The sequence below is a fragment of the Salminus brasiliensis genome, chromosome 5, assembly GCF_030463535.1.
Source record: "Salminus brasiliensis chromosome 5, fSalBra1.hap2, whole genome shotgun sequence".
Taxonomy (NCBI): domain Eukaryota; kingdom Metazoa; phylum Chordata; class Actinopteri; order Characiformes; family Bryconidae; genus Salminus; species Salminus brasiliensis.
In genome coordinates this window covers 20,941,451-20,967,192 of record NC_132882.1, presented here as the reverse complement: position 1 = coordinate 20,967,192, position 25,742 = coordinate 20,941,451, and the positions used below count along the sequence as shown (strand labels likewise).

Genomic DNA, 25,742 nt, shown 5'->3' with positions numbered 1-25,742 from the left:
TTGCTTCGCTTCATTTGTAGCCCAGCTTTAAGAGCATCTGCTCTGATGAAATCTATGCTAAAATGTCCGCTTTAAGCCAGAGATGAAATTCTGAGTAAATCAACATGTATATCATTCTTTCAAGAACCTTCTAAAATGGGTTCAATATAGCACTAAAAAGAGTTCCCCTATTGGTACGAGTCTAAAAAGTCTCATCCAGATCTAAAAAGGTCTATTCTGGCTTAGACTGTGATTTATGCTCATGTGTGGTTCCTATAAGTCAATCCTCTTCACCACACCAGTTCAATTAGATTGTCATGGAGGAGTTCTCAAATGATTAGACTTAATCCAGTTCATAAACTGTCATTTGATATAGTTCAGTTCAGTATAGTCACTTACTGACGCTTTTGTGGAAACATTAATTCATTTATTCTTCGTAGTCAGGGTCACTGTAGATCCGTAGCCTAGGCAGGAATACTCCCTGGACAGGGTACCGGTCCATTGCAGGATATCTTTGTGGAAACATAAACGCTTTAAACTCACTCAAACTTCATTTTACGTAACATAAAGTTACAGTTTTGATGCAAGCTGGTTAATTTCAACTATGTGAATTTAAATATATTGACTAGCATCTAGGACTACCGGCAATAACTAGATGCCTAATGCAGGGTAAGGACTAGATACAAAAAAAACCCTTCCCCCCTAAAAAAGAGGGTGCACTCATTACTCACTGCAGGAGAGGCCTGTAGAAGAAGGTCTAAAACGGGAATGGAAATGAAGTCATCGCACTGTTGGGGTCATCAACAGGTCAAGGGTAAGTCTTTAGTCTGGCAGTGTGGCCCTGACACGTCCAGATGGCAGGAGAACAAAGACTCGGTTGCTGTGGTGTGGAAGAGCTCATATTGCTTATATTTTTCTGTGAGTTTTACTCTGGATGCAGATCATTGTAAATATTCTGTATGTGTGGGAAATTAAGCTCATCACCCACAATAACACCCACGTTAGTCAATGGTAGTGAGTTTGTGAAACCAGACAGTGCAGCGGTTGATCAGTGCATTCTCTAGATGTTCACCTTCACGTTATTGAGGATCTTCTGGAATTTTCCCTGCTTTTTTTGATGTTTTTGAAGTGGGAGGTCCATGAGAAGACTTCAGAGATGTACACTTCAAAGAATTTAAAGCTACTTATTGTTTCTACTTAAGTCCCATTGATGAATAAAGGACCGTATCCATATCCCCTATACACTCTGATGTTGACAGGTACCTACTTCTTTATGTTTACACTAAGAGACAGGTGGTCTTCCATGTTCCATTGAGTGAGAAGTTTCACTCCATGGCTGTAGACTGGGTTTCATCATTCCTGTCGATAAGTCCTTCAGCAGATATATAGACAAAAATTATGACATGTTCTGAGTCATACTGAGTAACATAGCACAAAGCAGGGTACACAGCCCTGTGGGGTTCCAGTGATTACAGTGTGTGTGGTGGGAACTCACTGGGGTGTGCTAGCAGGAAGTTCAGTATCCCATAGCAAAATGTGTTAAAGGGTGGTCATTTCTGTGGGTGTGGTGCTGCCGACATTCATCAACTTGAACTCTCAAGGCATTTCATTACAATTGGAAATTGAATAGGAAACTGTTTACTCTGCAGTAGTGTTTTTTAACATCAGGGTAATGGTTGTGGTCTTGAAGTAGTGCAATAGGATAGTAGGTTGTCCCACAGAAATACAGCCTGGATTCTGGTTAGTATACCATTGTTGATACATACACTATATGTCCAAATGTTTGTGGACACCCCTTCTACTAAATGTATTCAGCTACAGTAAGTTGCACCCATTGCTGACACAATTGTGCAAACACACACACACACACAGCTTGTCCACTACCTATAGAAATGTACTAGAATAGAGTAGGACTCTCTGGAGAAGATAAACGTGAACCTATTGGCACCATGCCTAAAGTCAAGTGGGGGCAAGAGGGGTATAAAGCCCCCCAGCATTGAGCTGTGGCGCTCCATCCAATACTTTTGGGATAAGCTGGGGAGTTGTGGATGAGGTGGGGTGGTAATCATCCAATATCCTGACCTCATGAACACTCTTGTCGCTGAATGCAATCAAATCCTCACAGTGATGCTCTTAGAAATGTAGTAGAAAGCCTTCACTGGACAGTAACAATAGACAGACACTACAATGAAAGCAAATTACCTCTTTTTAAATACCCTGATTCAGGATTAAACAAGGAATGAACAGGTGTCCCAATACTTCTGTCCATTACGACTCCATTTGATATAGCAAAAATAAGGAGTGGCTAACAATGTGCCTTACATGAATGTTACTGTTTCTGCTGTCAGTTTATTAGAGTCAACATTCTCAAAATCTGTTGGTAATAAAATCCTGATTGAATGCTGTATACACAAGCTGATGTATTTTGTACATTGTCAGGAAGCCAGTGTAAAGGCACTGGTGTGTTCTGAGAATGCAGCAGAGGACCTTGTCCTTTCCTCATCATCTCACGATGAACAAGGCTGCATATGTCCTATAATTTGTTTAGCAGGCATATAAGGCTGACACCACAGTGTGTAAAATTAGAGTTTATAATTTAGAGACTGCAGGGAGAGAGTGAGAAAATTAAAATTAAGCCAAATGTGCTCTGTCTCTCTCTCTCTCTCTCTCTCTCTCACACACACACACACACACACACACACACATACACATTTTCATGTCAGGCACCCCATGCAAATACTTCAGCATGCATCAACTTTGTTACAAAATATAATACTTAAAGTTTCCAATTCAAGTTCTTGAGAACATCGTTCAGCAGTAGCTTCTCAGTCATGTCACTACTGCCTTTAAGTGCCCCATTAGGAATTAGGAGAAATCATCATCATTTGTTAGGATCTCATGGGTGAAATAAAACATTAAGCTTTATATTTATTTATTAATACAAGCAGTGGGAACTTAATGTTCATTACTAAAGAGTAGGGACAAAGTGGCCCTCTTTTTTGTTCTGCTAGGAACTGAAAGAACTAAGGCAGGACATTCCAGCCTCTCTCCTCGTTCTCTGCTACACTATTCAAAAAGGCAGGTTCTTCAAGGGTTTTTTTTAGGGAAAGGCCATTTTTCATTTAAACCTGAAGCCTTTCTCAGAAGGTCACTATATAGAACCCTTCTTGCTTAGAGTGATATGCTATGCTAAGGGCTAGTGGAAAATGATCACTAGTCTAAGTCTATAATGATGCCAAAAGATTAGCTGACATTAAATTGTTATATGAATAATTGCAGTGAATGATTTTCGTTTTATTTGTTCACCTTAACGACAAAGGTACAGAAAGAACAGTGAACTTGGCATCCTTGTGATCTTTAGTGTTAGCAAAAAAACTACCTTGTATATAAATTCTCAAAATCTGTTGGTAATAAAATCCTGATTGAATGCTGTATACACAAGCTGATGTATTTTGTACATTGTCAGGAAGCCAGTGTAAAGGCACTGGTGTGTTCTGAGAATGCAGCAGAGGACCTTGTCCTTTCCTCATCATCTCACGGTGAACAAGGCTGCATATGTCCTATAATTTGTTTAGCAGGCATATAAGGCTGACACCACAGTGTGTAAAATTAGAGTTTATAATTTAGAGACTGCAGGGAGAGAGTGAGAAAATTAAAATTAAGCCAAACGTGCTCTGTCTCTCTCTCTCTCTCTCTCTCTCACACACACACACACACACACATACACATTTTCATGTCAGGCACCCCATGCAAATACTTCAGCATGCATCAACTTTGTTGAATGATTGAACTTTGTTGAATGATTTTCGTTTTATTTGTTCACCTTAACGACAAAGGTACAGAAAGAACAGTGAACTTGGCATCCTTGTGATCTTTAGTGTTAGCAAAAAAACTACCTTGTATATAAATAGATTGAGTTTAATACTAGCTAACACTTTAAAACTCTCTCTCTCTCTCTCAATATGGAATCCAGTATATATGTGTGACCAGTTCGTTCTGGAAGTTTATGTGTAAGAGAAAAATGGGCAAGCATAAGGATCTGAGCGACACTGACAAGAGACAATTTGTGACAGCAGGGTGATCCGGCCAGAGCATCTCCAAAACAGCAGGTCTTGAAGGTTGGTTAGGGGAACAGAGCAAAAAGTGAGTGATCTCAATCTGATTGTGATTGACAAACAAGTGCAATCCATTGAGGCCTTACCTGACAATCTGCTGCCATCATCTCAGTGCCAGATACCTCACAACACCTTCAGAGGCCTTGTGGTGGCCAATGTCTTGACAGGTCCTACAGAATGTTAGGCAGGTGGTTTTTATATTGTATGTATTTATTAAATGACATAATTTTTATCATTCTATTCAGATATTTTTTCATGTATAAATATTATAAATATTTTATTTCAAGATATTTTGTTAAAATTCCATGTATCTTGCTGGGACAAAAAGAGAGAAAAAAAAAGGAAAAAGTTAAATGTATACCCGTCAGATAAAACAACCCGTCCTTCCTAAAGGGACAGAACACGGTCACAGAAAGACCCCTCACTAACCCGAGCTGTTGCAGGTAGGCCACGATAAGAGTGGCCCTTCGGCCAGTGAAGGGCGCCAATAACAGACTTCTCTGTTGTAGTATATAAGACAAAGGTTCGTGACGACATCCTGACACCGCTCCTCACACTTCTCATGGTGGGACTGTTGCTGAGGGGGGGAGAAAGACATTTTTCCTCCTTCATCTGGGGCGGGAACTTGTGACTCACTAACTTCCTTGCTGAGCGCGTGGAGCTGGAGGACGCGGATCACTCTCCGTCTGGGCATAAACACAGCGGCTCACTCCTGTAGGCTGCGGCCGAGAAAGCAGGACCAGGACTAGGCACTGACGGACAAAAACACACGGCTTCTTTTGAATACCCGAAAGCACAGCGGTAACTGCGAGGTCGCGACAGAGAATCTCAGGCTACATTAGGAGGTAAGCGCGATGACTTTTTTTTTTCTTTCCTCAGATCTCTCTATCGCTTCACCTCTGCTCGCGGTGTGAGGAGTGTACTGACAGCCCATTTATTCAGTTCATCCCTCGCTAACCAGCGGGGGGCTGTGCATCGTTCACACACTATCTGTGGTAGACAGACCACTTACCCAAGTAATAACGTTGTAGCTCATTTCACTGAGACACGTCTTCTGCTTTTCTTTTGGCATCTACCAAACATGTCTGAAATTTAAATTCAGGACTAATGCACTATATGTCCAAATATCTGTGATCTAGAAGGGTCTATAGGGGGGGGGGGCATAAACCCCCCTCCCGCCCACCATTGAGTTGGAAAGCTAGAATGATGGTGCTCCATCCAGTACTTTTGGGGTGGGTTGGGGAGTTGGGGAGTTCGTTGAGGATAAGGTGGAGTGGTGATCATCCTACATCCTGACCTCACTAACTCAGCAATGCTCCAACATCTAGTAGAAAGCTTCCCTGGGCGGTAGAGACAGTTACTCCAACAAAAAGTACCTGAATTAAAGTACCTTTGAATTCAAAAGAAACTATGAATGAGCAGGTGTCCGAATACTTTTGTCCATTTAGTGTATCTTCAGCTTTTTTTTTTTTCAATATAACAAATTTAGCCTCTAGCCTTGCTGTAATTGCAGCTTTAGGACTTTTAATACTCATTCTTAAGCCACAGACTTATTCAGCTCTTTAACATAACAGTACTTTGAGAAGTTCTTGAAGTGATGCCATGGAAGATCCATTCCTGGTCTATAAAGAAGCATGTTTGTAAACGAGATGTGAAGATGTAAGTGCTAAGAACCTTTCGATTGGTTGAGAACCTTTACATCTGTATTACTAACAGATGAGACCAAAAGTGGTTGCTTTATGGCAATGCTCAAAGAACAATTTGAACCATGTGATCCTGCTATATGCTATGAGGTTTCACCATACGGAGATGCCTGCTATTGCATTTTCAGAGTGTTTGTTGGGTTGTGTCAGAGGACAATCCAAGTCCGAACTTGATCGCCATCCACTAAAACACACCACATTCCATGATGCAACTTATCTCCACCTCAGAATGATTCAAAGCCTCACAAAACGGAAGTCATCCGTACAGATTTATCAGGGCACACCTGGTACCGAACAGGAACATTTCATGACTCACTTGTGAGTCACGGAGATCAGTAGTCTGCACCTTAGTTAATCAAATAGCCTACAGTGTAACTCACACTAGGAGCTTATAACATAAATTATTTGACAGTGCTAATGATTTCACTTCAACCAAGCTCTCAGTGACTGTACACAGAGGAAAAGAGTAACAGCCTTAGCCCTGAGGGATACCTAACACAGAGGGGAAACTGTATGGGCCTGAAGATCTCACCAGTGACTGTAAACCTGTAAAACTGGAGCTGGGGACGAATGGAGCGAGCGAGCAAAGGAAAGGCAGGTGTGAGGCTTTCTGCTTGTTTTCCCTCTTTGTTTAAAGTTCAAGCCACACTCCCATGTGTGGCTGCTATTCAGGGGCATCCTGTGTACATCACACGTGGCCAGACAGTTTTAGCTGAACCCTTCTCGTGAACACATCGAAAGGGCGGTTTTACTGGTTTGTGGCAGAGCCCTCCTCCAAGAGGTGTGTTTTAAGTGCACTGAAGTATTCAATAAAACTCGAAGGAACCTTAAGAGCGATCGCATTCCTTTCCTTTGCCAACCTCATTCTAGTCCATTCATTGCTCAGAAAAGAGGGAGTTCAGAAAGTGATTGTTGGAAAGCTACTGTAAATCATCCCTTTGAGACTGACTCAAGTTCTAGCCCTCTCATATACGTGGCATGAAATTCCTGAGCCATCAGTGTACTTCACACAGAACTACTGCCTTCACAATGAACTGGAGAGTGTGTATTCCCATCCAAAGTGCTGTTTACAAGTGCAGTGTGTTTTCTAGGGCATTTGGATCAGAGTCCTGCTTGTAGAAACGTCTCAGTGAAATACTGTATCTTCAGCTGAGTATGAAGTAACCGTAGTAAGCGTGGAACACAAGTACACAAGTAGTGAAGAACAACGATCTGTGAGCTGAGGATGGAGTTACTTCCTATTCTGATTCTGTAGGCATGTGGCCAGCCATGTGACTAGCCATTTGCTGGGGCAAGCAGTAAGAGAGTTTCTGCGGGGTATTGGATGTAGGATCACTGCATACATAAATTTTAGATTCATTACAAATGGGCTGGCTAGTAAGTAACTCATCAGTCCATAAAGTGGCCTTCGGTTTTGAACTCTGATAGTGCTGCTTTTTCTGACTGGTCAGAACAGGCACGTCTTGCAAAGGAAAACAAAAAGAGTTTCTGTGGTGCCAGCTTTTTACCACTCTATCATTTTAATGATGGACCTTTTGTTTTCTCATCTAACTGTCTCTGCACTGGGGTAATGAGTCCAGAAGTCTATAAAATCTCCATCCCGCCATCCCCCATGTAATTTTAGTGTCTGGTATTCGAGTCCTGACAGAAGTTGAGGGAGGTTGAAAATGCATTTGTTTGCATTTTCTCTCTCTCTCGCTCCCCCTCTTCTGCGCAGCGTCAAGGCTGTGAGACTCCGGTGAGCCTTGACCATGGTCAGATTCTTTTAGAGCAGCATGTTTTTCTAAGGTTAGCCTCTCTCCGGCACTGGACTGCTGCCATCTGTAGTGTGACTCTAAAGGGAGGGCAGAGTTAAACACACAAGCTTTTTCCTTTTTATATATGTATGTATGTATGTATATATATATATATATATATATATATATATATATATATATATATATTTATATATAAATATATATATATATATATATATATATATATATCATTTTCCATGCTTTGCCCACAAATTCTCTAAATTCAAGAGGCTTGGCAGGTGGTGAAGAGTCGGGTTTCACAGTGTTGTCAGCATCTCTTTCCATTTCTGAAGAAGAGGGCTAGGGTTTAACATGTTGCTGGTTGTTAGTCTGTTAACTTGCACTATGCTTGTCCTTTATTCTAAATTCCACAGTAAATCAATGCAAACCCCAAACTGTCACGAGTAACAAGTTGGCTCAGACTTCAGAGGCAGTTGTGAAAAAAAAACAGTGCTTAAATGACAACTAATGTGTGTGCATGTTTAAACCATTAACCGTGGTCTTAAAATATGTTGTACCACAGTTACTAAAGCATGAAAGTACAAGAAAACCCGGAATCATCAAAAAAATGAATCAAATCAAAAGTGCTGTTCATTACTTTTCTATGTGTTTTTGCATTAGACACTGAATGCTGTCAACTAGTGGAATTCTGCAGAGGATGTGTGAGCGTGGAGTGTGCTATTAAGTTCGTTGACTAGACCCTCATAAAAAACAGGTTGCTTTATCTTTTGTAGCCACCGCTTCATTTCCTCGTCTGCATCCCCCTTCACTCGGCAGAAATAGCACGAGAGGGCGCGTGTCTGGTGGTTGGGGGCCTGGTGCAGTTGTGAATGGTGGGAAGTGACCTCAGGTTTCCTGCGTGGGGCTCCAGGTGCTGCGCTGCAGCTCCGAGCGGCTGGTGGCTTCCTCCCCGGCTGAGGGAGAATGAATGGCTGAAATCAGATCCTTTTCAGCAGGGCCCCCTGAGAGGCAGTGTGCTGTTCAATCTCAGTCACTGCTCTCCTGTTTGTTTATTCTTTCTTCTCTCTTCCTCTAGCAAGTCGTGGTGTCCACATGGACGCTGGCTCGTTGTGAGTCGTGCCACTTCCCTTCTGGTTTCAGCTAGTTATTTTGTTTTTGGCCTAACGCATTGCTGTTGCGTTCACTTGTTTTTGTCTTTCAGTCTTTCAGGCCTACCTCAGACTGCTCCAAACCTGATGACATGAGTGAATGAATGTGGTTGGATGCTGTATGTGTCTGATAGAGTCTACTCTTGACCTTGCTGCTTGGACAGAATATGACAAATGAGACACATTTGTAAATAAATATGAAGCCAACGTGATTATATGACATGAACTGTGGAATGTATTTCTGATATCGGCAGTGGCAAGGCATTAGTACTGCCCATCCCACCTACACCAAAACCAAAAATGAAGGGAGTGACCAATCAGTCCCCTGATTTGTGTAATATGTTTAAATGTCTTGGTTCTATAGATATCAGGTAAGTAAAGGTTTGGACAATGCCATCAACATATGATAAGAGAAAGCCCCAAGAGAAAGTGGCTCATTTTGGAGCACTTCTATTGGTCCATTCATCATGCATTTTTGGCGCAATGTGAAGGTCAGATTCAGTGAAAAAAAAAAAAAAGGGAAAATCAGCTAAAATGGAGATACAACTGACTAAAAGTTAGGAACCATGCCATCAGCATGTGAAAGGAGAAGGGGGAGAACTTCAGATGGCTTCTGTTTTGTGGTGGAAGGCCAAACCTCCCTCTGACAAGTGGAGCAAAGACTGAGAGATATGGCTTAGTGGTGTTGGGCTGCGAAATTGCTGTTGTGAACACATGGACAAGGTAGAGATGAAATTTATAGGACGTTGGATTGGGACGAGGAGGGGCTGCAGGCATGTTCATCCTCCCAAAATTCGGTTATTTTAGAACTCCACTTCTCAAATACAACTTTTTAAAGGCCTGCTGTGCATGAGTCACACCCCTTTGCCACCAACTATCATCTGATGGCATACAGGCAAATGCCAGTTTTATCACTGACAGTGGTTTCTGTGTAAGATGGTAAATGAAAGACCCTCTGGGGAGCATATACCTCTTTCAGACATTCATTTGAACATTTTTTACATATTATATCAGTTACACTCCAGTAAATACATGCATGGGATAAATGTAAATTGCACTCAGTGATACATTGGCAGGTAGTGAAAGATATATAGACTATATTTAAAAAACAGGCTCTAGACCCGAATGTAACCCCCCCGAATGCAACACGGCAGTTGACTTCTAAAGGTATATTATAGTCTGACCAGTGACCGCATGGCTGTATTACAAGTAATGATGAGATGGTGATACAGAGCATACGTTACACCTGTTCTATCCACTCATATCTCCGACACTTAGCCAGAGCCCACGTCCAGGCCCTGACTCACCCAACGACTCCTAATGCTGAGAACTTGATTAGAGAATAAGACATGCAGTCACACAGAGTGAGACACGTTCTGTCTGCTGCTCTCCCACCTCACATGACTAACGGAGTTCTCCTAAGCCAGGGGAAAATGCCGTGTTATTTTACTGTGACAGAGGCAGACTAGAGCCGCGATCGTGACGTCGCATACAGTGCTGGGATACTAATGCCCTGCCGGCCCCAACTTGTAACACTCACAAAAGATTTGCTTGGTTGGCACTCTCAGAGTTACTCCTGTCAAGCAGACTGTAAAATTTTCCTAGAGTCTCAGGGTGAAATAGATGTGGGTGACCGTTGAGTGTGCTATAAAAGTCTGGTCCAAAGCAAATAATAATTGAGGTTTAAAGGAGTAAGAAAACCATGGGGACTGATCCAATACAAATTGCCTCAGGATTACCAATGCACTATTGATAATACGTTACAGTGAAGGGGGACTACGAATAACAATGTGCAGCATTTAGGCATTTTGTATGTTATCATTTAGTCATTTTGGAGCATTTCTATTGGTCCACGCATTATGCACTTTTGGCACAATGTACTGCCAGATTTAGATTATGTTAAAATGCGAAAATCAGCAAAAGTGAAGATACAAGGTTTTTGCATGACAGTAAGGATATATTGAGGTCACATTATTTTTATTTAATAAAATACTTTTTTTTCTTTCAAAAGTTATAAATTTTTTGTGTCCTATATTTGCTTCTCCTTTCTGTTTGGCTGATCATGCATAGTAGTGTTTGGCTGTGATGAGAACATTAACCATTTGGACCCTATATTTAAGCACATACTTCACTTATCACTTTCATAATTACTTTACTTTCATTAATAACATCAGTTTCATAGGCCCCAAAAGGTATGCTAAACCAAATTGTACCAAACAACCAATTTAAATATTTCCAGGATTAAGAACTGAACAGTTTCCAACAGCTTTCTGGTCAGTTTGCTGAGACACACAATTCTGTAAAGTGTTAATTCTCAAGCATTGTGTGGGAACCTGGAGCAAGCACGTTTTATTTTGGACCTGGGGTCGGTGGAGGGTGCCAGTGTCATTTTGTAATAAGGCATTAACATGCATTAATCACAGTCTCAACATCTTGTGAGAGTGTAATTCACTCCCATGGATCCTGCTGTTTGTTCCACAGGGCAGCCATCACTACCTTGTGTCATGAGAAGCCTGCTCACCTCCCCCTCAACACACACACATGCGCACAGTTAGAGAGGGTGCCAGGACTAGGTTATTAGGACTGATTACTTCCCAACACTTAATTAGCCTCCACATCTGTATGGCATGAGAGCAAATGACTGTGACATCATGGGAGATGAGGCGTAATCGGGGGAATGATGCACATGTTTCCATTTTATAAGAGAGAGAAAGAGTGTGTGAATGTGTGTGTATGTGTGTGTGGCTGCATGTGTTGACGTATGGCTCAGCTTTGTTATTTTTGGAGGTCCAAACAAACCTAGACTTTAACAGCGCACAGCCTGTTATAATCCTCAGTTTTGCACAATGGACCGGTTCACCCCAGCTGACCCACCGAGCCTGTCTTAAAAGAACGCATTACAAGTTGTTCATTTGGATGCTTTAGTGCTTTGGACTCTTCGTTCCTGCTGAATTTATATCAGTGTTTATTTGCTGCACAGCTGTGTGCACATGTTCTTCTTCCTTCTCTTATATAAACTCTGCTAAACCCTGGTGCTGCATCGTGAACACTGAACTGGTTTGGGATTGATCATGGTAACAAAAGTTTTAATTCAATACCAATATCAAGGGTGTAAAAAACTACTTTTGAGACAGTGGAGAGAAAATTAGAACTTCCACTGATTTGTCATTTATATAACTATATTTTGATATCAACAAAGGGTCACAGTTATACCTACAGGTACAACAATATGCATACACCCACTTAGGTTATTAATTCAGTATGGCTGAAAGATCCAAAATGTCCTTGAACTTTCCAAGGCCATGGCCTCTTAACTTCTTGTTAGTGATCATCATTGACTACAGCTGGTAGTTTCTCTGTGTCCACTTGTACTGTTTGAAACATTACTCATACATGGACAAACTGGGTATCCAGTGGAAAAACCCGCTTTGCTTCTGTGAAAGGAATTGAACCACGTCGTCCACGCTTATTACAGTCATTGGTCAAGAACCACCCAAGGCCCACCAAGACACAAGCCAACCATGAATGGAAAGCTGCTGGAACATCAGTGTCACTGCCTACAGTAAAGAGAGTTTTACTTGGACTGAGAGCTGCCATCCAAAAAAGAAGCCCCACTCTAATATGGACACCTTTACGCTCACATAATGCCTGCAGCTGACTACATGGAGGCGTTGGAAAAAATGTTTTATAGATGAGGCAAATAGATGTCCAGAACAGGAATAGGGGTTATGAATTTGACCGCAAAAACAATGTGCCAACTGTTAAGCATGGTGGTAGTAGCATCATGCCCTGCCAGTGGAACTGGTACATTGTACAAAGTGGATGAAATAATGAAGAAGGAGCACTTCCTCAGAATTCCTCAGTGAAACCTCAAACCATTAGCTAGATGGTTGAAAATTAAACACAATTGGGTGTTCCAATAGGACAGTGACCCTAAGCACACATCGAAGGTGGTTGTGAAATGGATAAAGCTGGCCGACATTAAGCTTTTGAAATGGTCATCTCAAAGTATTGACCTTAACTCTTAAAAATATGAGAACTGTGTTTAAATGTCGGGTCTGTGCCAGGGAAGCAACACCTTTTATTGAACTCCACTAATTCTGCCAAGAATTATACATAGCTGAATGTATATTTTTGATCCTGTATTTGTGTACTACACTCATTCTGTCTCAGAAGTAGACCAAAGGAAATGCTTAAGATACATTATATGGATAAAAGTATTGGGACATTTGCTCATTCATTGTTTCTTCTGAAATCAAGGACATTAAAAAGAGTATGTCCTGCTTTGGTTGTCCAGGGAAGGCTTACTACTAGATCTTGGAGCATTTCTGTGAAAATTTAATTGCATTCAGTGACAAGAGTGTTGGTGAGGTTAGGATTTAGCTTGGTCACCACTTCACCTCATCCCCAATTCCTCATCTCACCCAATAGTATTGGATGAAGCACCATCATTCCACTGCTCCACAGCTCAATGCTGGGGGCTTTATACCCTTCTAGCCAATAAGTTAATATTTATCTGCTCCAGAGAGTCGTTTTCTATTGGCAGGAGTTCATTAGAGGGACTAGACAAGCGGTGTATGCACATTTGCACATCTTTATCAGCAATGGGTGCAACTCATACTCAAGTAGCTGAAAGCATTCGCTTGAAGGAGTGTTCACAAACATTTGGCCATATAGTGTATCTCATTACATGAACTTACATTAAAGGTAAAGTGCGTTTACAGTGTTGTAGTATTGAATACACGTTGTGCTGTCAATACATTGTGCAGCACTGGTCAAGCTTCAGCAGTGTTACTCCTTATTGTGCAATCCAACAATCGTGCTCTGCTGCCTGACCCAGGAGACGAAGAGTGGTCTTCAAAGGCAGTGGGCTGAGACAAGCCAGCTGCGCTATGAGGGATGAGGTGTCGGCTATGAACCAGCAGCTAGACCATAAACAGCAGTGCATAAGCTTACCCATCTTCTCCAACATACACACTGCCCAATGTTTATTGGCACCCTCTGGGCACGAGCTGGCACAGAGTCGCAAGAGGCTTTAGAGGGTGGCAGTGTTCTCTAAAGGGGAGAGATAGAGCGGAGGTAATTGTCGCCTCCTTTGTCGGAACACCTTGACAGGAGTCTCTCTGTTTCTTAGGCCCTTGCTGGGCTTCACACAGGAGCCCATAAATGGGAGAAAGTGTCTTTGGCCTGTCTATAAAAGGACGGTGGCTTGTGGATGGAGCTGATTTAGAGCAGAAGGCCTGCATGAGTGCTTAGTGGAGGGCTTCACAGATCTCCGTGCCAGGACAGGAGAGGCTGCAAGGGCATGGCTGAAGGGGAGAGAAGTGCTGTCAGGCTGATTTTTGGCAAGACTGCCTTAAGTAACCAGTCACTGTTGTTTTTAAGGCATGTTCATCAACAGGTGGTCAAGTGAGCTACAGCAGAATTTACCACAGTGGGTTGCGCTCAGTAAAAGAGGTGTCAAACTGAGGTCCTGCAGAGATAAATGTTTTTCCTTTTCTCATTAATTCAGCTCATAAAGGCCTTGGTGTTTAGTTGATGAGTTGAATGAGGTGTGTTTATGGAGGTAGACCACTAAACTCTGCAGTGTCCTTCTGCACTGGCCAGTCTGCAACAATGTTGAAGGGGAATTTCATCCATTTAAGAAAAATATTTGCATACTCTTATCGTTTATAGTCATTTGCTGCGAAAGGATGCATTCTAGCTTATGACTTGGGTTTGGGTGAAAAATGCTCAGAGGCAAACATGCTGATCTTACTTTTATGGAGTGTCAATAAGCTCTGCTTTAAGTGGTTGGTTTACAGCACTGGTGAAAGCTCACAGAAGCTGCAGATTATAGCACGGTTTTAACACTGTAACACGAATATTGTAACTATTCCTGAGTCCTACTGGATATTGTTGCTGTCTTTTCGTTGTGTCCTCTCAGCGTGATGTGCTGTTAGCCTTTAGCTTTCCCCATACTAGCTCCAGTTTGGATCAGCTGAGGCAGTTCAATTTGTTTTTGAGGGAGCAGCTGTTTGAGAGAAGAGCTGGTAATATCTAGTTAGTTAGCTTTTAGTCTAGCGTTTGCTCCCCGTGACTATAGACAGGAAAAGCCATGGTCACAAGGCCTGGTACACGTAGCAACTCATATTACCAGTGTTGGTAATATGAGTTTGAGGCTGAGTTTGGTGGTGATGTGCCGCTCTTTGTTTTACCAGTCGCAGGTGCTTTTCACCATTTCAGCTGCTTTGACTAGGGCTTTGGAATTGACTTCTGGGTTTTGGAATTGGCCTGTTTTCTATTCCTTGGGTTTTGGTTAGGATTTTCTTTTGAATAAGGACACAACAATGTGTAAGGTTTACAGTGGAACTCTCATTATTCATGCCATGGAAAATACAGTTTGAAATTCTAGGGCACTGTTAACTTATGCCCATTTTTATGGACAGTACTTGGTTGTTTATTTTTATTTTTTTAATGCTAAAATACAAGACATTTCTCATAACTAGTGGCTTCCAACAAGCCGTACACCAGTGTTATTTTTCTTTTTCGTCTCCATTAGTCAGGTACTTTCTTTACTCTGTTTTGTTGGCTGTGCTCGTAGTAGCCAAGTAGCTCATTGTACCTCTCCTCACCAGGACAAAGTTTCCATCAGTTCTGTATAGAGCAGTTCCAGAAAGAATGGGTGGGTCATGGACATCTTTTGTTAGAATACACATTTTTTTATCTTTGTGGAATATAAGGATTTTTGTGGTTCCAATGTCCACAATGTGGTGGAAGAGGCTTTTGTACCACTTGACACAGCACTGACATTTTTTTCATTCCCATAAACATTGCCAATGACAAATAAGAATGTGTTGAGACCTGAGAGCAGAGGAGGCTCCACACTTAAGTTCATGATGATATGTTTATCACTGACTCAGTGGTGGAGAGTAGCAGAGCCATGAACATTGAGGAGGTTTTTAAAAGGAAGACACTGCACTTTGTCCTTCTCAGCTCATCAGTCTTCATCACATTCTGTTGCCTAATGTAGCTGTGCCTTCAAAAAACTTAAGAATTACCTTTAATCACCTTTACAGCAGTACAAACACAAGGGTGATGAACCACTAAGGCCACCTTTTATCAAGATTTCCTTCTATCATGCACTGAATAGACAATAATTGTTCATTAATGATTTGACTGATTGCAGAAGACAATTGCAGATAATTAAATTGGTCTAAAACAAAATGTCAATGTGTTGTTTTAATATTTCAGAGTGGCGGATGGAGATTCTCCTATTAGGCTAATGCCTAGAGGGGGATGATGTATCTTACATCCCAGGTTGTGCATTGACTTTAGGCTACTGTGCCTGGCCCAGCTGAGAGCCTGGGTTAGGTGAAACTGAAGCAGGTTCAAAACCTATGCTCAACATGAACCATGTGTTACAAAATATAGATTTTTAGATGATGGATGCTGAAAGTTTCTAAAAGCCTTTAGAAGAAGCTGGCGCCGCTCTCTGCCTCAGATCACTGTCTTTACATCTGGCTTATGGTGTGTTTGGCTGTCTGCATATTCATTTATCTGTGGTGAGCTGCCTCACTCTTGCTCTGCTTTGTCTGAAAAATGCACCACTGCACTACGGAATTCAGTATGTCAAGTAAATCAGCTAGGTTTGTCTAGATTAAGCTTGGTCACAGTGACAGTCATCCTACAAAACAGCAGCTGTAAAAATGTTCATTAGGAGCAAAGTGTTTTTTTTAAGCTACAGAAAGATTTGTTTATCTAAAAAAAATCACATATTCCGACCTCAGGCCTAAAATCAGTCATTGGAGTGATCTTCACAATAAAGCGTGACGAGGTGGTATGTAATTGGGGGATACATTTGATTCTAAAAATGGCACAGTTATTCATGTGACCTAGCACACATGCAGACTGATTTGAGGTTTCTTTACATTATTAGTCTCAAATTCTCAAAATAAATTCTCTATTTTGTGTGGCGATCTGGTTAGATATGGCTTAACAGACACTGTATAAAATGAAAGAGCAATAAATGAACAATTTAAAAGAATGTAAAGACTTGCCTTTTTGTTTCTAGACGCTCCAAAGGCATAAATGATGTCACTTCTTTGTTGTGATGTCATTTAAAGCAACATTATTTATGGACAAAACAAGATAGTGTGACGGGGTGGTAAGTCAAACTGAGGGATGCACACAAGCCATAAAAATGTGTTAACAAAACATTTTTATTTTGAATACATTTCAAGAAAAGGGCATTTGTGACCATTTTAAAGCAGTTTTGTACCATTGCAGTGACTTTATAGAGGGAGAGTTGAGTTTGACTAGCAGTAAGATAAGAACATCTGATTGGGCATCTGCATAATTTACCCTTGTTATCTGTGTTTACCAAACTACCCCTATCCTCACTCTGTTTACGAGTCACACTGAGGGAAAAAAGACTTTAGCATTTTATCACCGCCGATGAATTAGGCACCAAGACAAATGGTGTTTTGCATTGCTGCATGATAAAGAGTGTACCATGTGACACAGAGAGATAACAACATGATGGATTGTAGCTTCTTTTCCACTGCAAAGTCAAAAGCGGGTTTCTTAACTTGCGCTTCACCTCAGAAAGCCAGGAGTTATGCCAACCTCCAACCTCTAACTAAGGAGCTGTCCCGCCTATTACGCATTATAACTGTAATTATTATAATGGTGGAGATGTTTCACACACTGATATTTGACTCTCCTTCATGACCTTACCTCAGACAGCTTGACAAGCTAGCAAGCATCCCTGCAGTCTGGAACGGTGAGGCTGATGCAACGTAGACCAGCATTTTGCTCTTCAACCAAATGAAGGTCTCACTAAAAGTAAACACACAGAAATGGATGTTGCCATTGGGGAGTCATCAATCTCTTGCTTAAGGAGAAAGTCATAAGCGCTGAACTGAGAAGACAATGGAGAACACAGTGCAGTGCATGGAGGAAAAGCCAGTTCAGCCATAGGCAGTGGGAGCAGGAGCCAGAGTTGTGTGTGTGTGTGTGTGTATGAGGTAATGTCTCTCCCCCTCACTGGCACACACGTGGCCCTGTGTCTTAGACTGCAGGACGACAGACAGAGTTTAAGGGGGGATGGGGGCATGGGAGCTTGATTTATAGACACCTTTGAAGTGAGCTCATTCCAGCCACACGGCCTGCCTTCTGTGTCTGGGTGTACTCCCCAGCGTACAGAGATGGAAAAAAGACCCCTGCGGGTCACCCACGCTCACATCCATCTGAAATCATATGTACACTTCTTTCGTTTGTGGCAATTCATCAGGATATATCTCGCCTCCTGATAAAACCAGGAAGCGAGGGTCTTTACTTTCCTCATTTTTCTGCACATGACGTTTACCCCCCCCCACACACACACTCTCCTTGAATGTCACAGAAAAATGTGTCATGAAAAAAAAGGAATAAATGGGAGGTGGTCTAGTTTTGATGGGTCCATTGAGAGTCATAAAACATGTTCAAGCCCAAACCAGCAACCAATGGCAGAGAACCCCAGTCATGCTTTTCTATAGTGATCCTTCAAAAGAAAAGTTTGTTTATGTGGCTTATGTGGGTGTGTGTGGGTGGGTATGTGTGTGTATATGTGTGGGTGTGTGTGCTCAGAATCCAATGCCATTGCTCAGTAGTTTCAAAAAGCTCTGATTGATTTGTTCATGTAGAACACTAATGTGTTTGAAATAGTGGTTAGCTGTCATTCCTGTGTACAGGAATGTAGCCATGTTGGTTAAGTGAAATAAATGGAAGAGCATTTGATGGATGCAAGGCCAACCAAAGAGCATTTGATGGATGCAACGCTTTGCCCTGGATCAAATATATTTTTTTAATGATGGAAATTATTATATAGATCACCCCCAAACAGATACCAGATACCACATATACTGTGTCCAGACCCTGTGTGTTTAGCTATTCGTATAGAACTTCTCAAGCTGCAGCCTGTAATAATGTGGGATTGTATCGGTTTCTGAGGTCTGACTCTGTGATAACCACAGGACAAAAAGCATGACCTCTTTAGTCATGAAGACAGATGGGTAGTATTGATTTGATTTGAATGAAGAAGAATGTATTATTTTAACAGTTATGGGCTGTTTTGGCCAGAACCTTCCTCAGTGTGACAATGATCATCAGATGGTTGTCAAGTTGAGGGAGGTGCATTGCTATTGCTAATGCTGAGACATGTTTGTGTGTGTTCCTGAATGAATGAAATCAAGCTAACTGAGGTTAAATCAGAATGCTCTTTTAAGGATGACTCAATGGAAAGCTATTGAGAGATAAACAAACGGGATCATGGCGGGGGGTGAAGCAGCTGCTGCTTGTGTCTGCTCTAGCTTAACAACTCCTCCATTGTCCCTCAGATATTCTGCTGCTGCTGCTGTTGTGTTTATTTGGATGTCCTTCAGCCCAGTAACACATGTATGTGTCCGTTATCAGTTTTTTCCCTTAATGTGTGTCTATTTGTGCTAGAGTACTGAAAGTTACTGATGGAACTATGGAAATATATGACATAATACGTCCAAATTCTTTTGGAGATCCCTTCTAATGAATGCATTCAGCTCCTTGAAGCTCCTTGAACCCATTGCTGACGTGGCTTGTCTCTGTACAGAAGAATTGCCAGTAGTATAGGACTCTCTGGAGCAGATAACATGAACCTATTGGCACCATGTCTCAGACCACCTTCACTGAGCTTACAGTGCAGAAGCAAAGCAGAATTTAAAACTGATTTCTGAGGAAAATGTGTCAGTACTAGCACAGAGCAAAGTGTTGGAATTAGTCATTGGAGATGGAAAGGCTGATGAAAATGAGATGGAAAATGAGCTGTTCTGTAATTAAAACACAAAGTGATGGGCGGAGCTACACAATATACTGCAGCCAGCTAGCAGAGATGTCACTGTCCATATCTTCATTATCACTGTCCATATCTTCATTCAGCCCCTGTGAAAACAAAATACACAATTGTAAGTAGCTAAAGTATATTTAATATACCAGATAGACATATCTAGAGTATTCTCTATATTCTTTTTTCTGTTTGAGTAGACCTAGCCCTAGTTTTGTCATGCCATTCACAGGATAAATGTGCAATTAGGATAAATACTTGTGTGATTTAACAGCGTCTATGTCTGAGGTGTATAACCTCAGGTCACTGTCCAGCAGGAAGCCAGTCTGTTTTTGGTCCCACTTCAAAAAGCTGAACTAAGGAAAATATCCACCAAATATTTTGGACTGTAAAAAGATTTGATGAAAGACATACAACTAGCTAAGGTTAAAGGAAGTCTGAAGCTCTAAATCTCTTATTCTGCTACAGATCCGCATACATGTCCCACATTGTTTTTAAACTGAACCCGTTGAACCTACCTTTCACTCACAGTTCTCACACAGTGTTATTACAACGTTGTTACAATACTGTAAGTAGGACGTTTAACTGTTGACATTTAAATATGTCTTTAATTTGCACAACAATGACACCACTGTTTCAGATCAGGGTTTGATTACCCTGCCAGGCAAGCATACCACAAGATACCACCACCAGTAAGAGTCCTTGGTCAAGACTTTTAAAGCCTTATTTACACTCCCTTACCATATGACAATGAACATGTCCATTTCAAATGTAACCGACACTGTCCACATACTTCTATGCGTCATTCACGGTGGCAGGATTGTTAAGCAATATGTTCACTAGAGGGCAGTTCAGAGTCCAACATATTGGCTACACCACCCTTTTAATTTCCAGTAGTACTGCTCCGTTCTGTCTGTATCCGTAAGCTTTTAGAGAATGTGCACAAATTCTGACTAAATGAACACAGCACAGACATACGCCTCTGTCCGTATTTGTATTTTAACATTAAGCATAAATAAGCCTTAATGCCACATTCGATTACCTGTGTAACATGATTCTAATATAAGTTGCTCTAGATAAGAGTGTCAACTAATTACTACTAGTGTAAATGTAAACACTAGGGATACATCTACATTTTATGGCTGCTGTAGTGTCTTTTCTGTAGCAGAATAGTGTTTGAATCTCCTGCTTGAGAAAAGATTCCTTGGGTCATAAATGTAAATATATAAGACCTGTAATTTTACAGTTTATAGAGTGTAGCCTTTTTTATGTATTTGCTTATTCTTATGCTTATATATTGACTTAACATTTTATTATGCAGTTTAACTTTAATCTGAAATACATTCAGATATTTTTATGGCTTATTTTAAATCATATGAGATTATTATTGGACAGCCTGTTACCGTATGTGTGTGCGCGCACACGCTGTTCTGACCTCACCGAACTGGGATGGAGAAGGCAGACGTCACCACTCAGCTTTTTATTGCACTTGGGATCTGGGCACTGTTTACACGTTGCCAAGGAGAGTAGTCATAAAAGCAGAAGCAGAAAATACTGGAAATGACTTCTAATGGTTATTCATCCCAGTCACTTCCCATTTGGCAAAGACCTTTCACATTTTCTGGCAAATGTTATCTGTTTTTCTTTCTAGAAGCTCATCAGCAGCAATGAGGAGAGAGAGAGAGAGAGAGAGAGAAAGAGAGAGTCCGAGGCGGAGAGGCCACATTGCCTTCTGATCTCTCTCTAATGGTTGAGACAGTATATGACAACACCTGAGGAGAAAAGTGTCACACACATTCAGGGTTGGACTTGAACTTAATGTTTAAATGTATAAATGCATTAACAGATAGAGAGAGGGAGAGAGAGAGACAGAGAGAAAGAGAGAGAGAGAGAGCGAGAGAGAGGAAAAATAGATGATGAAGTTGAGCATATGCAGGTTTACCACAGTTCTGGTGCATTAACCAAAAGGTCAGTCATAGCCGTACCCGCAGCCTCTACCAGCAGCCATGTGTCAGGAGTAATTGCTTGCAGTTGTGGTGTGGGATTGTGTGTGGCCACCATCAAATGGGCAGATCGCTGACTAAGCAACTGTTGCACCTCTAGCTTGGGATTGGTCAACAGTCCTCCCTTACTTAGTGCTTATACATCAGAATCCAAACCTAGCCCATCTGGGACTGGCCACTGATTTAAACCCAAATTATCCTCTTGGTTCATGTGGCTTTTTCGTAGCACTGAGGCTTTCAGAATAAGTACAAGTATTAGCAAAGGCCAGGTGTTCTTCTGAGTGCAGTGTAAAGACTTTTACAGTTGATCAAAGAGTTAGCTTTGGTGAGAGAGATGTCTTGCAAGTAATTTTAATATGTCTTGCTATACTTTACAGTTGCCTAGTATTTTATTAGGTAAGAATTTAGGGTTAATGAAGAAATCTGGTATTATATATATACAGTATGTCTGCAAAAGTGTATTAGTCAAGTCAGGTGTTACATAAGAATTTATCCAATGTAAGGCCTGGTACTAAATGGTAAGAATTACTAAGAAATGTAATCATTTGTTAATCTAGCAGTGGAAGCAGTCTAGCAATTTTGTTGTCTTTTCCTGTAAAGTTACCATTTTAGACATATAAGGGTTTTGTGTGACAGTGACCACTCGCAATTTTTTTGAAGGGCTGGGATAAAAAAGTATGACTTGTGTGAAGTGTAATGAAGAAAAATGTACAATACCTGAGTGACACGTTTCGATGAAAAGAAAATTGATATTTACATTTTATAATTTTACCCCATTTTCTACCCAGTTTGGAAAGCTAATTACCCAATCCCCATTTAAGTGAACTCCCCTTATCACTAGCAATGCCCCCAACCCTAGGATGCTGAAGACTAGCACATGTGAGGCCAGCCAATGTCTCTTGTTGAACTGCCGCTGATGCAGCATCACTAGTCAGCCAGTGCTCTTAAAAGAAAGCATGGCTGCCAATGCAACAGCTAACCAACATCACACTACAAGTGCCATCAACCCACCTCGAGAGAGCAAGGCCATTTGTGCTCTCTCGGACTCTAGCTGCTGATGGCACGCAGCATGATCCAGAATTCGATGCAGCGATCCTCAGATCATAGTGTCAGCGCCTTAGTTCACTGGACAAATCAGAGTGCATATTTATCTTCATATTTATATAAATATATCTCTCTTTATTCACATTGGTTGATATTGTGAAGCAACAGACCAGAGGCCTTGAGGATTTAGACATAACGACTCATTCTCCGTCACCTTGCAAAGCTGTTATGTCTGGTAGAAAAGTACGATATGATAACAAGCAGACATGGTGTAAAAGTACAGGTTTATCAGTGGACCTCAATGGGTTACACTGACTGAAATGAAGGACTCACCAGCGAATAGTTTTAGCTCTGGCTAAGAGCGAGAAAATAATGATTTAACACCACTAATATTTAAGCATTTGACTTTGAATTATGGTAGTATTCTTCTAGACTTCAGGCAGAGATCAAGAAATGTTTTCCTTGAAGGGCTTCCCAGGATTTCTGAAATGGGTGGATAAATTTGGACCCTGCAATTAGGCTGTTGTTCTATCAATTTGAACATGGAATGCATTCAAGCCACTGTTGTCATGCTGCGCTTATGGTCATTGTCACCCCTGAAAGCTGGGCCTTAGCTCAGCTATTCCCACGGACAATTACACTAATCATTCATTTTCCTTGTTGCTGTTTATTTTTCTTGCTTCTTGAAATACTCTGAATGTATATATTTGTTCAGGCGTAATTCTGCTAGCAACATTAGCACACACACCAGCGAGACAAGTGCTCTTAGCTTAAACATCTCTTTGAATTATTACATAGGGAACCACCACTCAAATTTTGAAGCCCACCCTTTGCTTCAGGAAATGGTGTACAAATGCCCCTAACATTTGCCAGACCACAACACTGTGTACTTATTTTCTGCCCTGCTTTGGAGGGGGACGGCTCCAGACATCAGACATGTAGCACTGCCAAACCCCTGCAGTGCTCAGTTCAATGGGCTCCACTGGAAACTCTGAGGCTGCAGCTGTAGCAGCCCACTCCAGTAGCTCTTCCAGCGGATCTGCTGGCTGTTCGGGTCACCAGTAGACCCATTCAGCCTTATGTAATAAGAAAGACATCATCACTGAACTACACTACAGGGAGAAAAGTATTGGGACACCTGCTCATTCATAATTTCTTCATAAGTTAAGGGTATTAAAAAGACTTTATTATGCTTTTGTTGAAGTGACTGTCGCTACTGTCCAGGACAGGCCTTCAAACATATTTGATGGAGCTTCATCATTCCAGAGAACACAGTTTCACTGCTCCACAGCTCAATGGTGGGGGGGGGTTGTACCCCTCCAAAAAGTCCTATTCTACTTTCAAGAATGAGTGCAGCTGAAAGTAGCTGAATGCATTTATTAGAAAGGGGTGTCCACAGACATTTGGACCTTTATTGTATAATGGATTTTTCTCTCTCTCTTTCTCTCTCTCTCACACACACACACACACACACACACACAAACTATTTCGGTAATAACAGAAAGCAATTATAAACACACCTTCTTTTTGTCATTCTCTCAAGACTAATCTTGTAATTAGGCCTAATCTCAGAACCTCAAAGGTTGGTATTGTGGATCTTGAATGAGGGGTGTATATACTGATCTGAATTCAAGTGATGGTTTGGCTGCAAACCGAGCTTACACAATTTTTTTCTTACCCCAAATGTAGTAAATCAGCCAAGACATGTCTATTATTTTGTACTGGAGCTACACAGGTAGTATTGCTAACAAGTAATGAGAGGTAAAAGCCACCAGTTTAGCATGGCACTAACTGTACTCCAAAGTCATCACTCACCACCAGTCTTAGATTTGAGGACAGCCTCATTAGGCACCAGGGCTGTAGGTTACACTGTAGTTCTTCGAGATGAAAGCACACGCCTGTCCTGGACAGTGACGACAATGGCCATGTTTGGTCATAAATCTGCTTTGTATGGTCAGTGGGAAAGGGAGGAGAATGTAGGGCTCATGGGATTTGGTTCGCGTTTGTTTACTCTGGGTGGAATAATATCCTCGTGGCCTCTCGTACAGTCATACAGTGGCCTCCGAACACCCACCCCCCCTCCTCCCCCTCCGTCCGGCACCCTACAGCCAACTACCTCCTGCAGCTCTTCCAGTTTTTTTAGCATTACTCTTGACACTTTGGATTCTGTACACTGTCTGCTTCATGTCCTCTTTCCTCACTCCTTCTTTTCTCTCCATCCCGTTAGTCATTCTGCATTCCCTTCACCTGCTAAGCTTTGCCGGCAAATACCGCAGCAGAGTGTAGAAAAGACTGCCTTTCCTGCATTCTCCAGGCAGTGACTCTCCAAAACCTATTTTGGCACACTGGCGTCGACTGCATACTTTTGTCAATGGAAACCAGATGTGAAATTGTAATGTATGGCAGTTGTTTTCTCCCTACTCAGGGAAATATGTAGGCAAGATGTCTTTTGACCATCTCTTCAGTTAAAAATATAACATAAAAGTAAATCTTATTTTCACTTTTCAGGACTGACCTTGGTGGTAGCAGAAGTTATTTAGAAGAAGCATATTTCAAGCCTCTAGCCTACTACGTCTTTCTTATTCCACATGTACACTTTTTAATTAAACACATAATGTATAAATGGAATGCAGTGTAACCATTGTGTAAGGATCTGTAAATCAATTTTCCTGTAAAATGTGAAGCCACTTTCCCCCAAGGGACAGTAATGTCTTTTGCAACATGCCAAGTTAGCTCAGCTAATGCTTTCTAGAAGACTCCGGGCACTGTCAGCACATCCTGTAGCTGTGATTTTACCTTCACTGCTCTGGGACCAGTTTCCCAAACACACCTCAGTGTTCAGATCATCTTAACTGGTAGAGAGTGCTTTCAGTGCAGTGCCTGCTTAACGATTTAAGAATCCGGACACAGGCTGGTCTGATTGAAGGAACAATGTGTTTAAATGCTGTTGATGCTGTTTCAGAAATTTGATATTTTTCTGAAATTTTATATTTCTGAAACAGTATCAACAGAAATGTCAGAAATGTAAACAAGTGATCACTGTATATTTAAGGTGTAAATGTAACAGTATCGCTGATATGCATCTCTTCCAATGGTATCTCATTTGTCATCTGTCATGGACACTACTGTGGGTGGTCAGTGATTAGGCATCACAGT

The 25,742-nt window shown here is 41.4% G+C and overlaps 1 protein-coding gene across 1 annotated transcript in view; it reads left to right on the top strand.

Annotated features, from left to right (window-relative positions):
- The first annotated feature begins 4,771 nt into the window (after window positions 1-4,771).
- The window catches only part of fhl3a (four and a half LIM domains 3a), a 36,841-nt gene continuing 15,870 nt past the window's right edge, over window positions 4,772-25,742 (top strand). The window contains exon 1 of the mRNA XM_072678829.1: window positions 4,772-4,939. The gene's annotated coding sequence lies outside the window, so the exon portion shown is untranslated. The remainder of the gene's footprint in view (window positions 4,940-25,742) is intronic.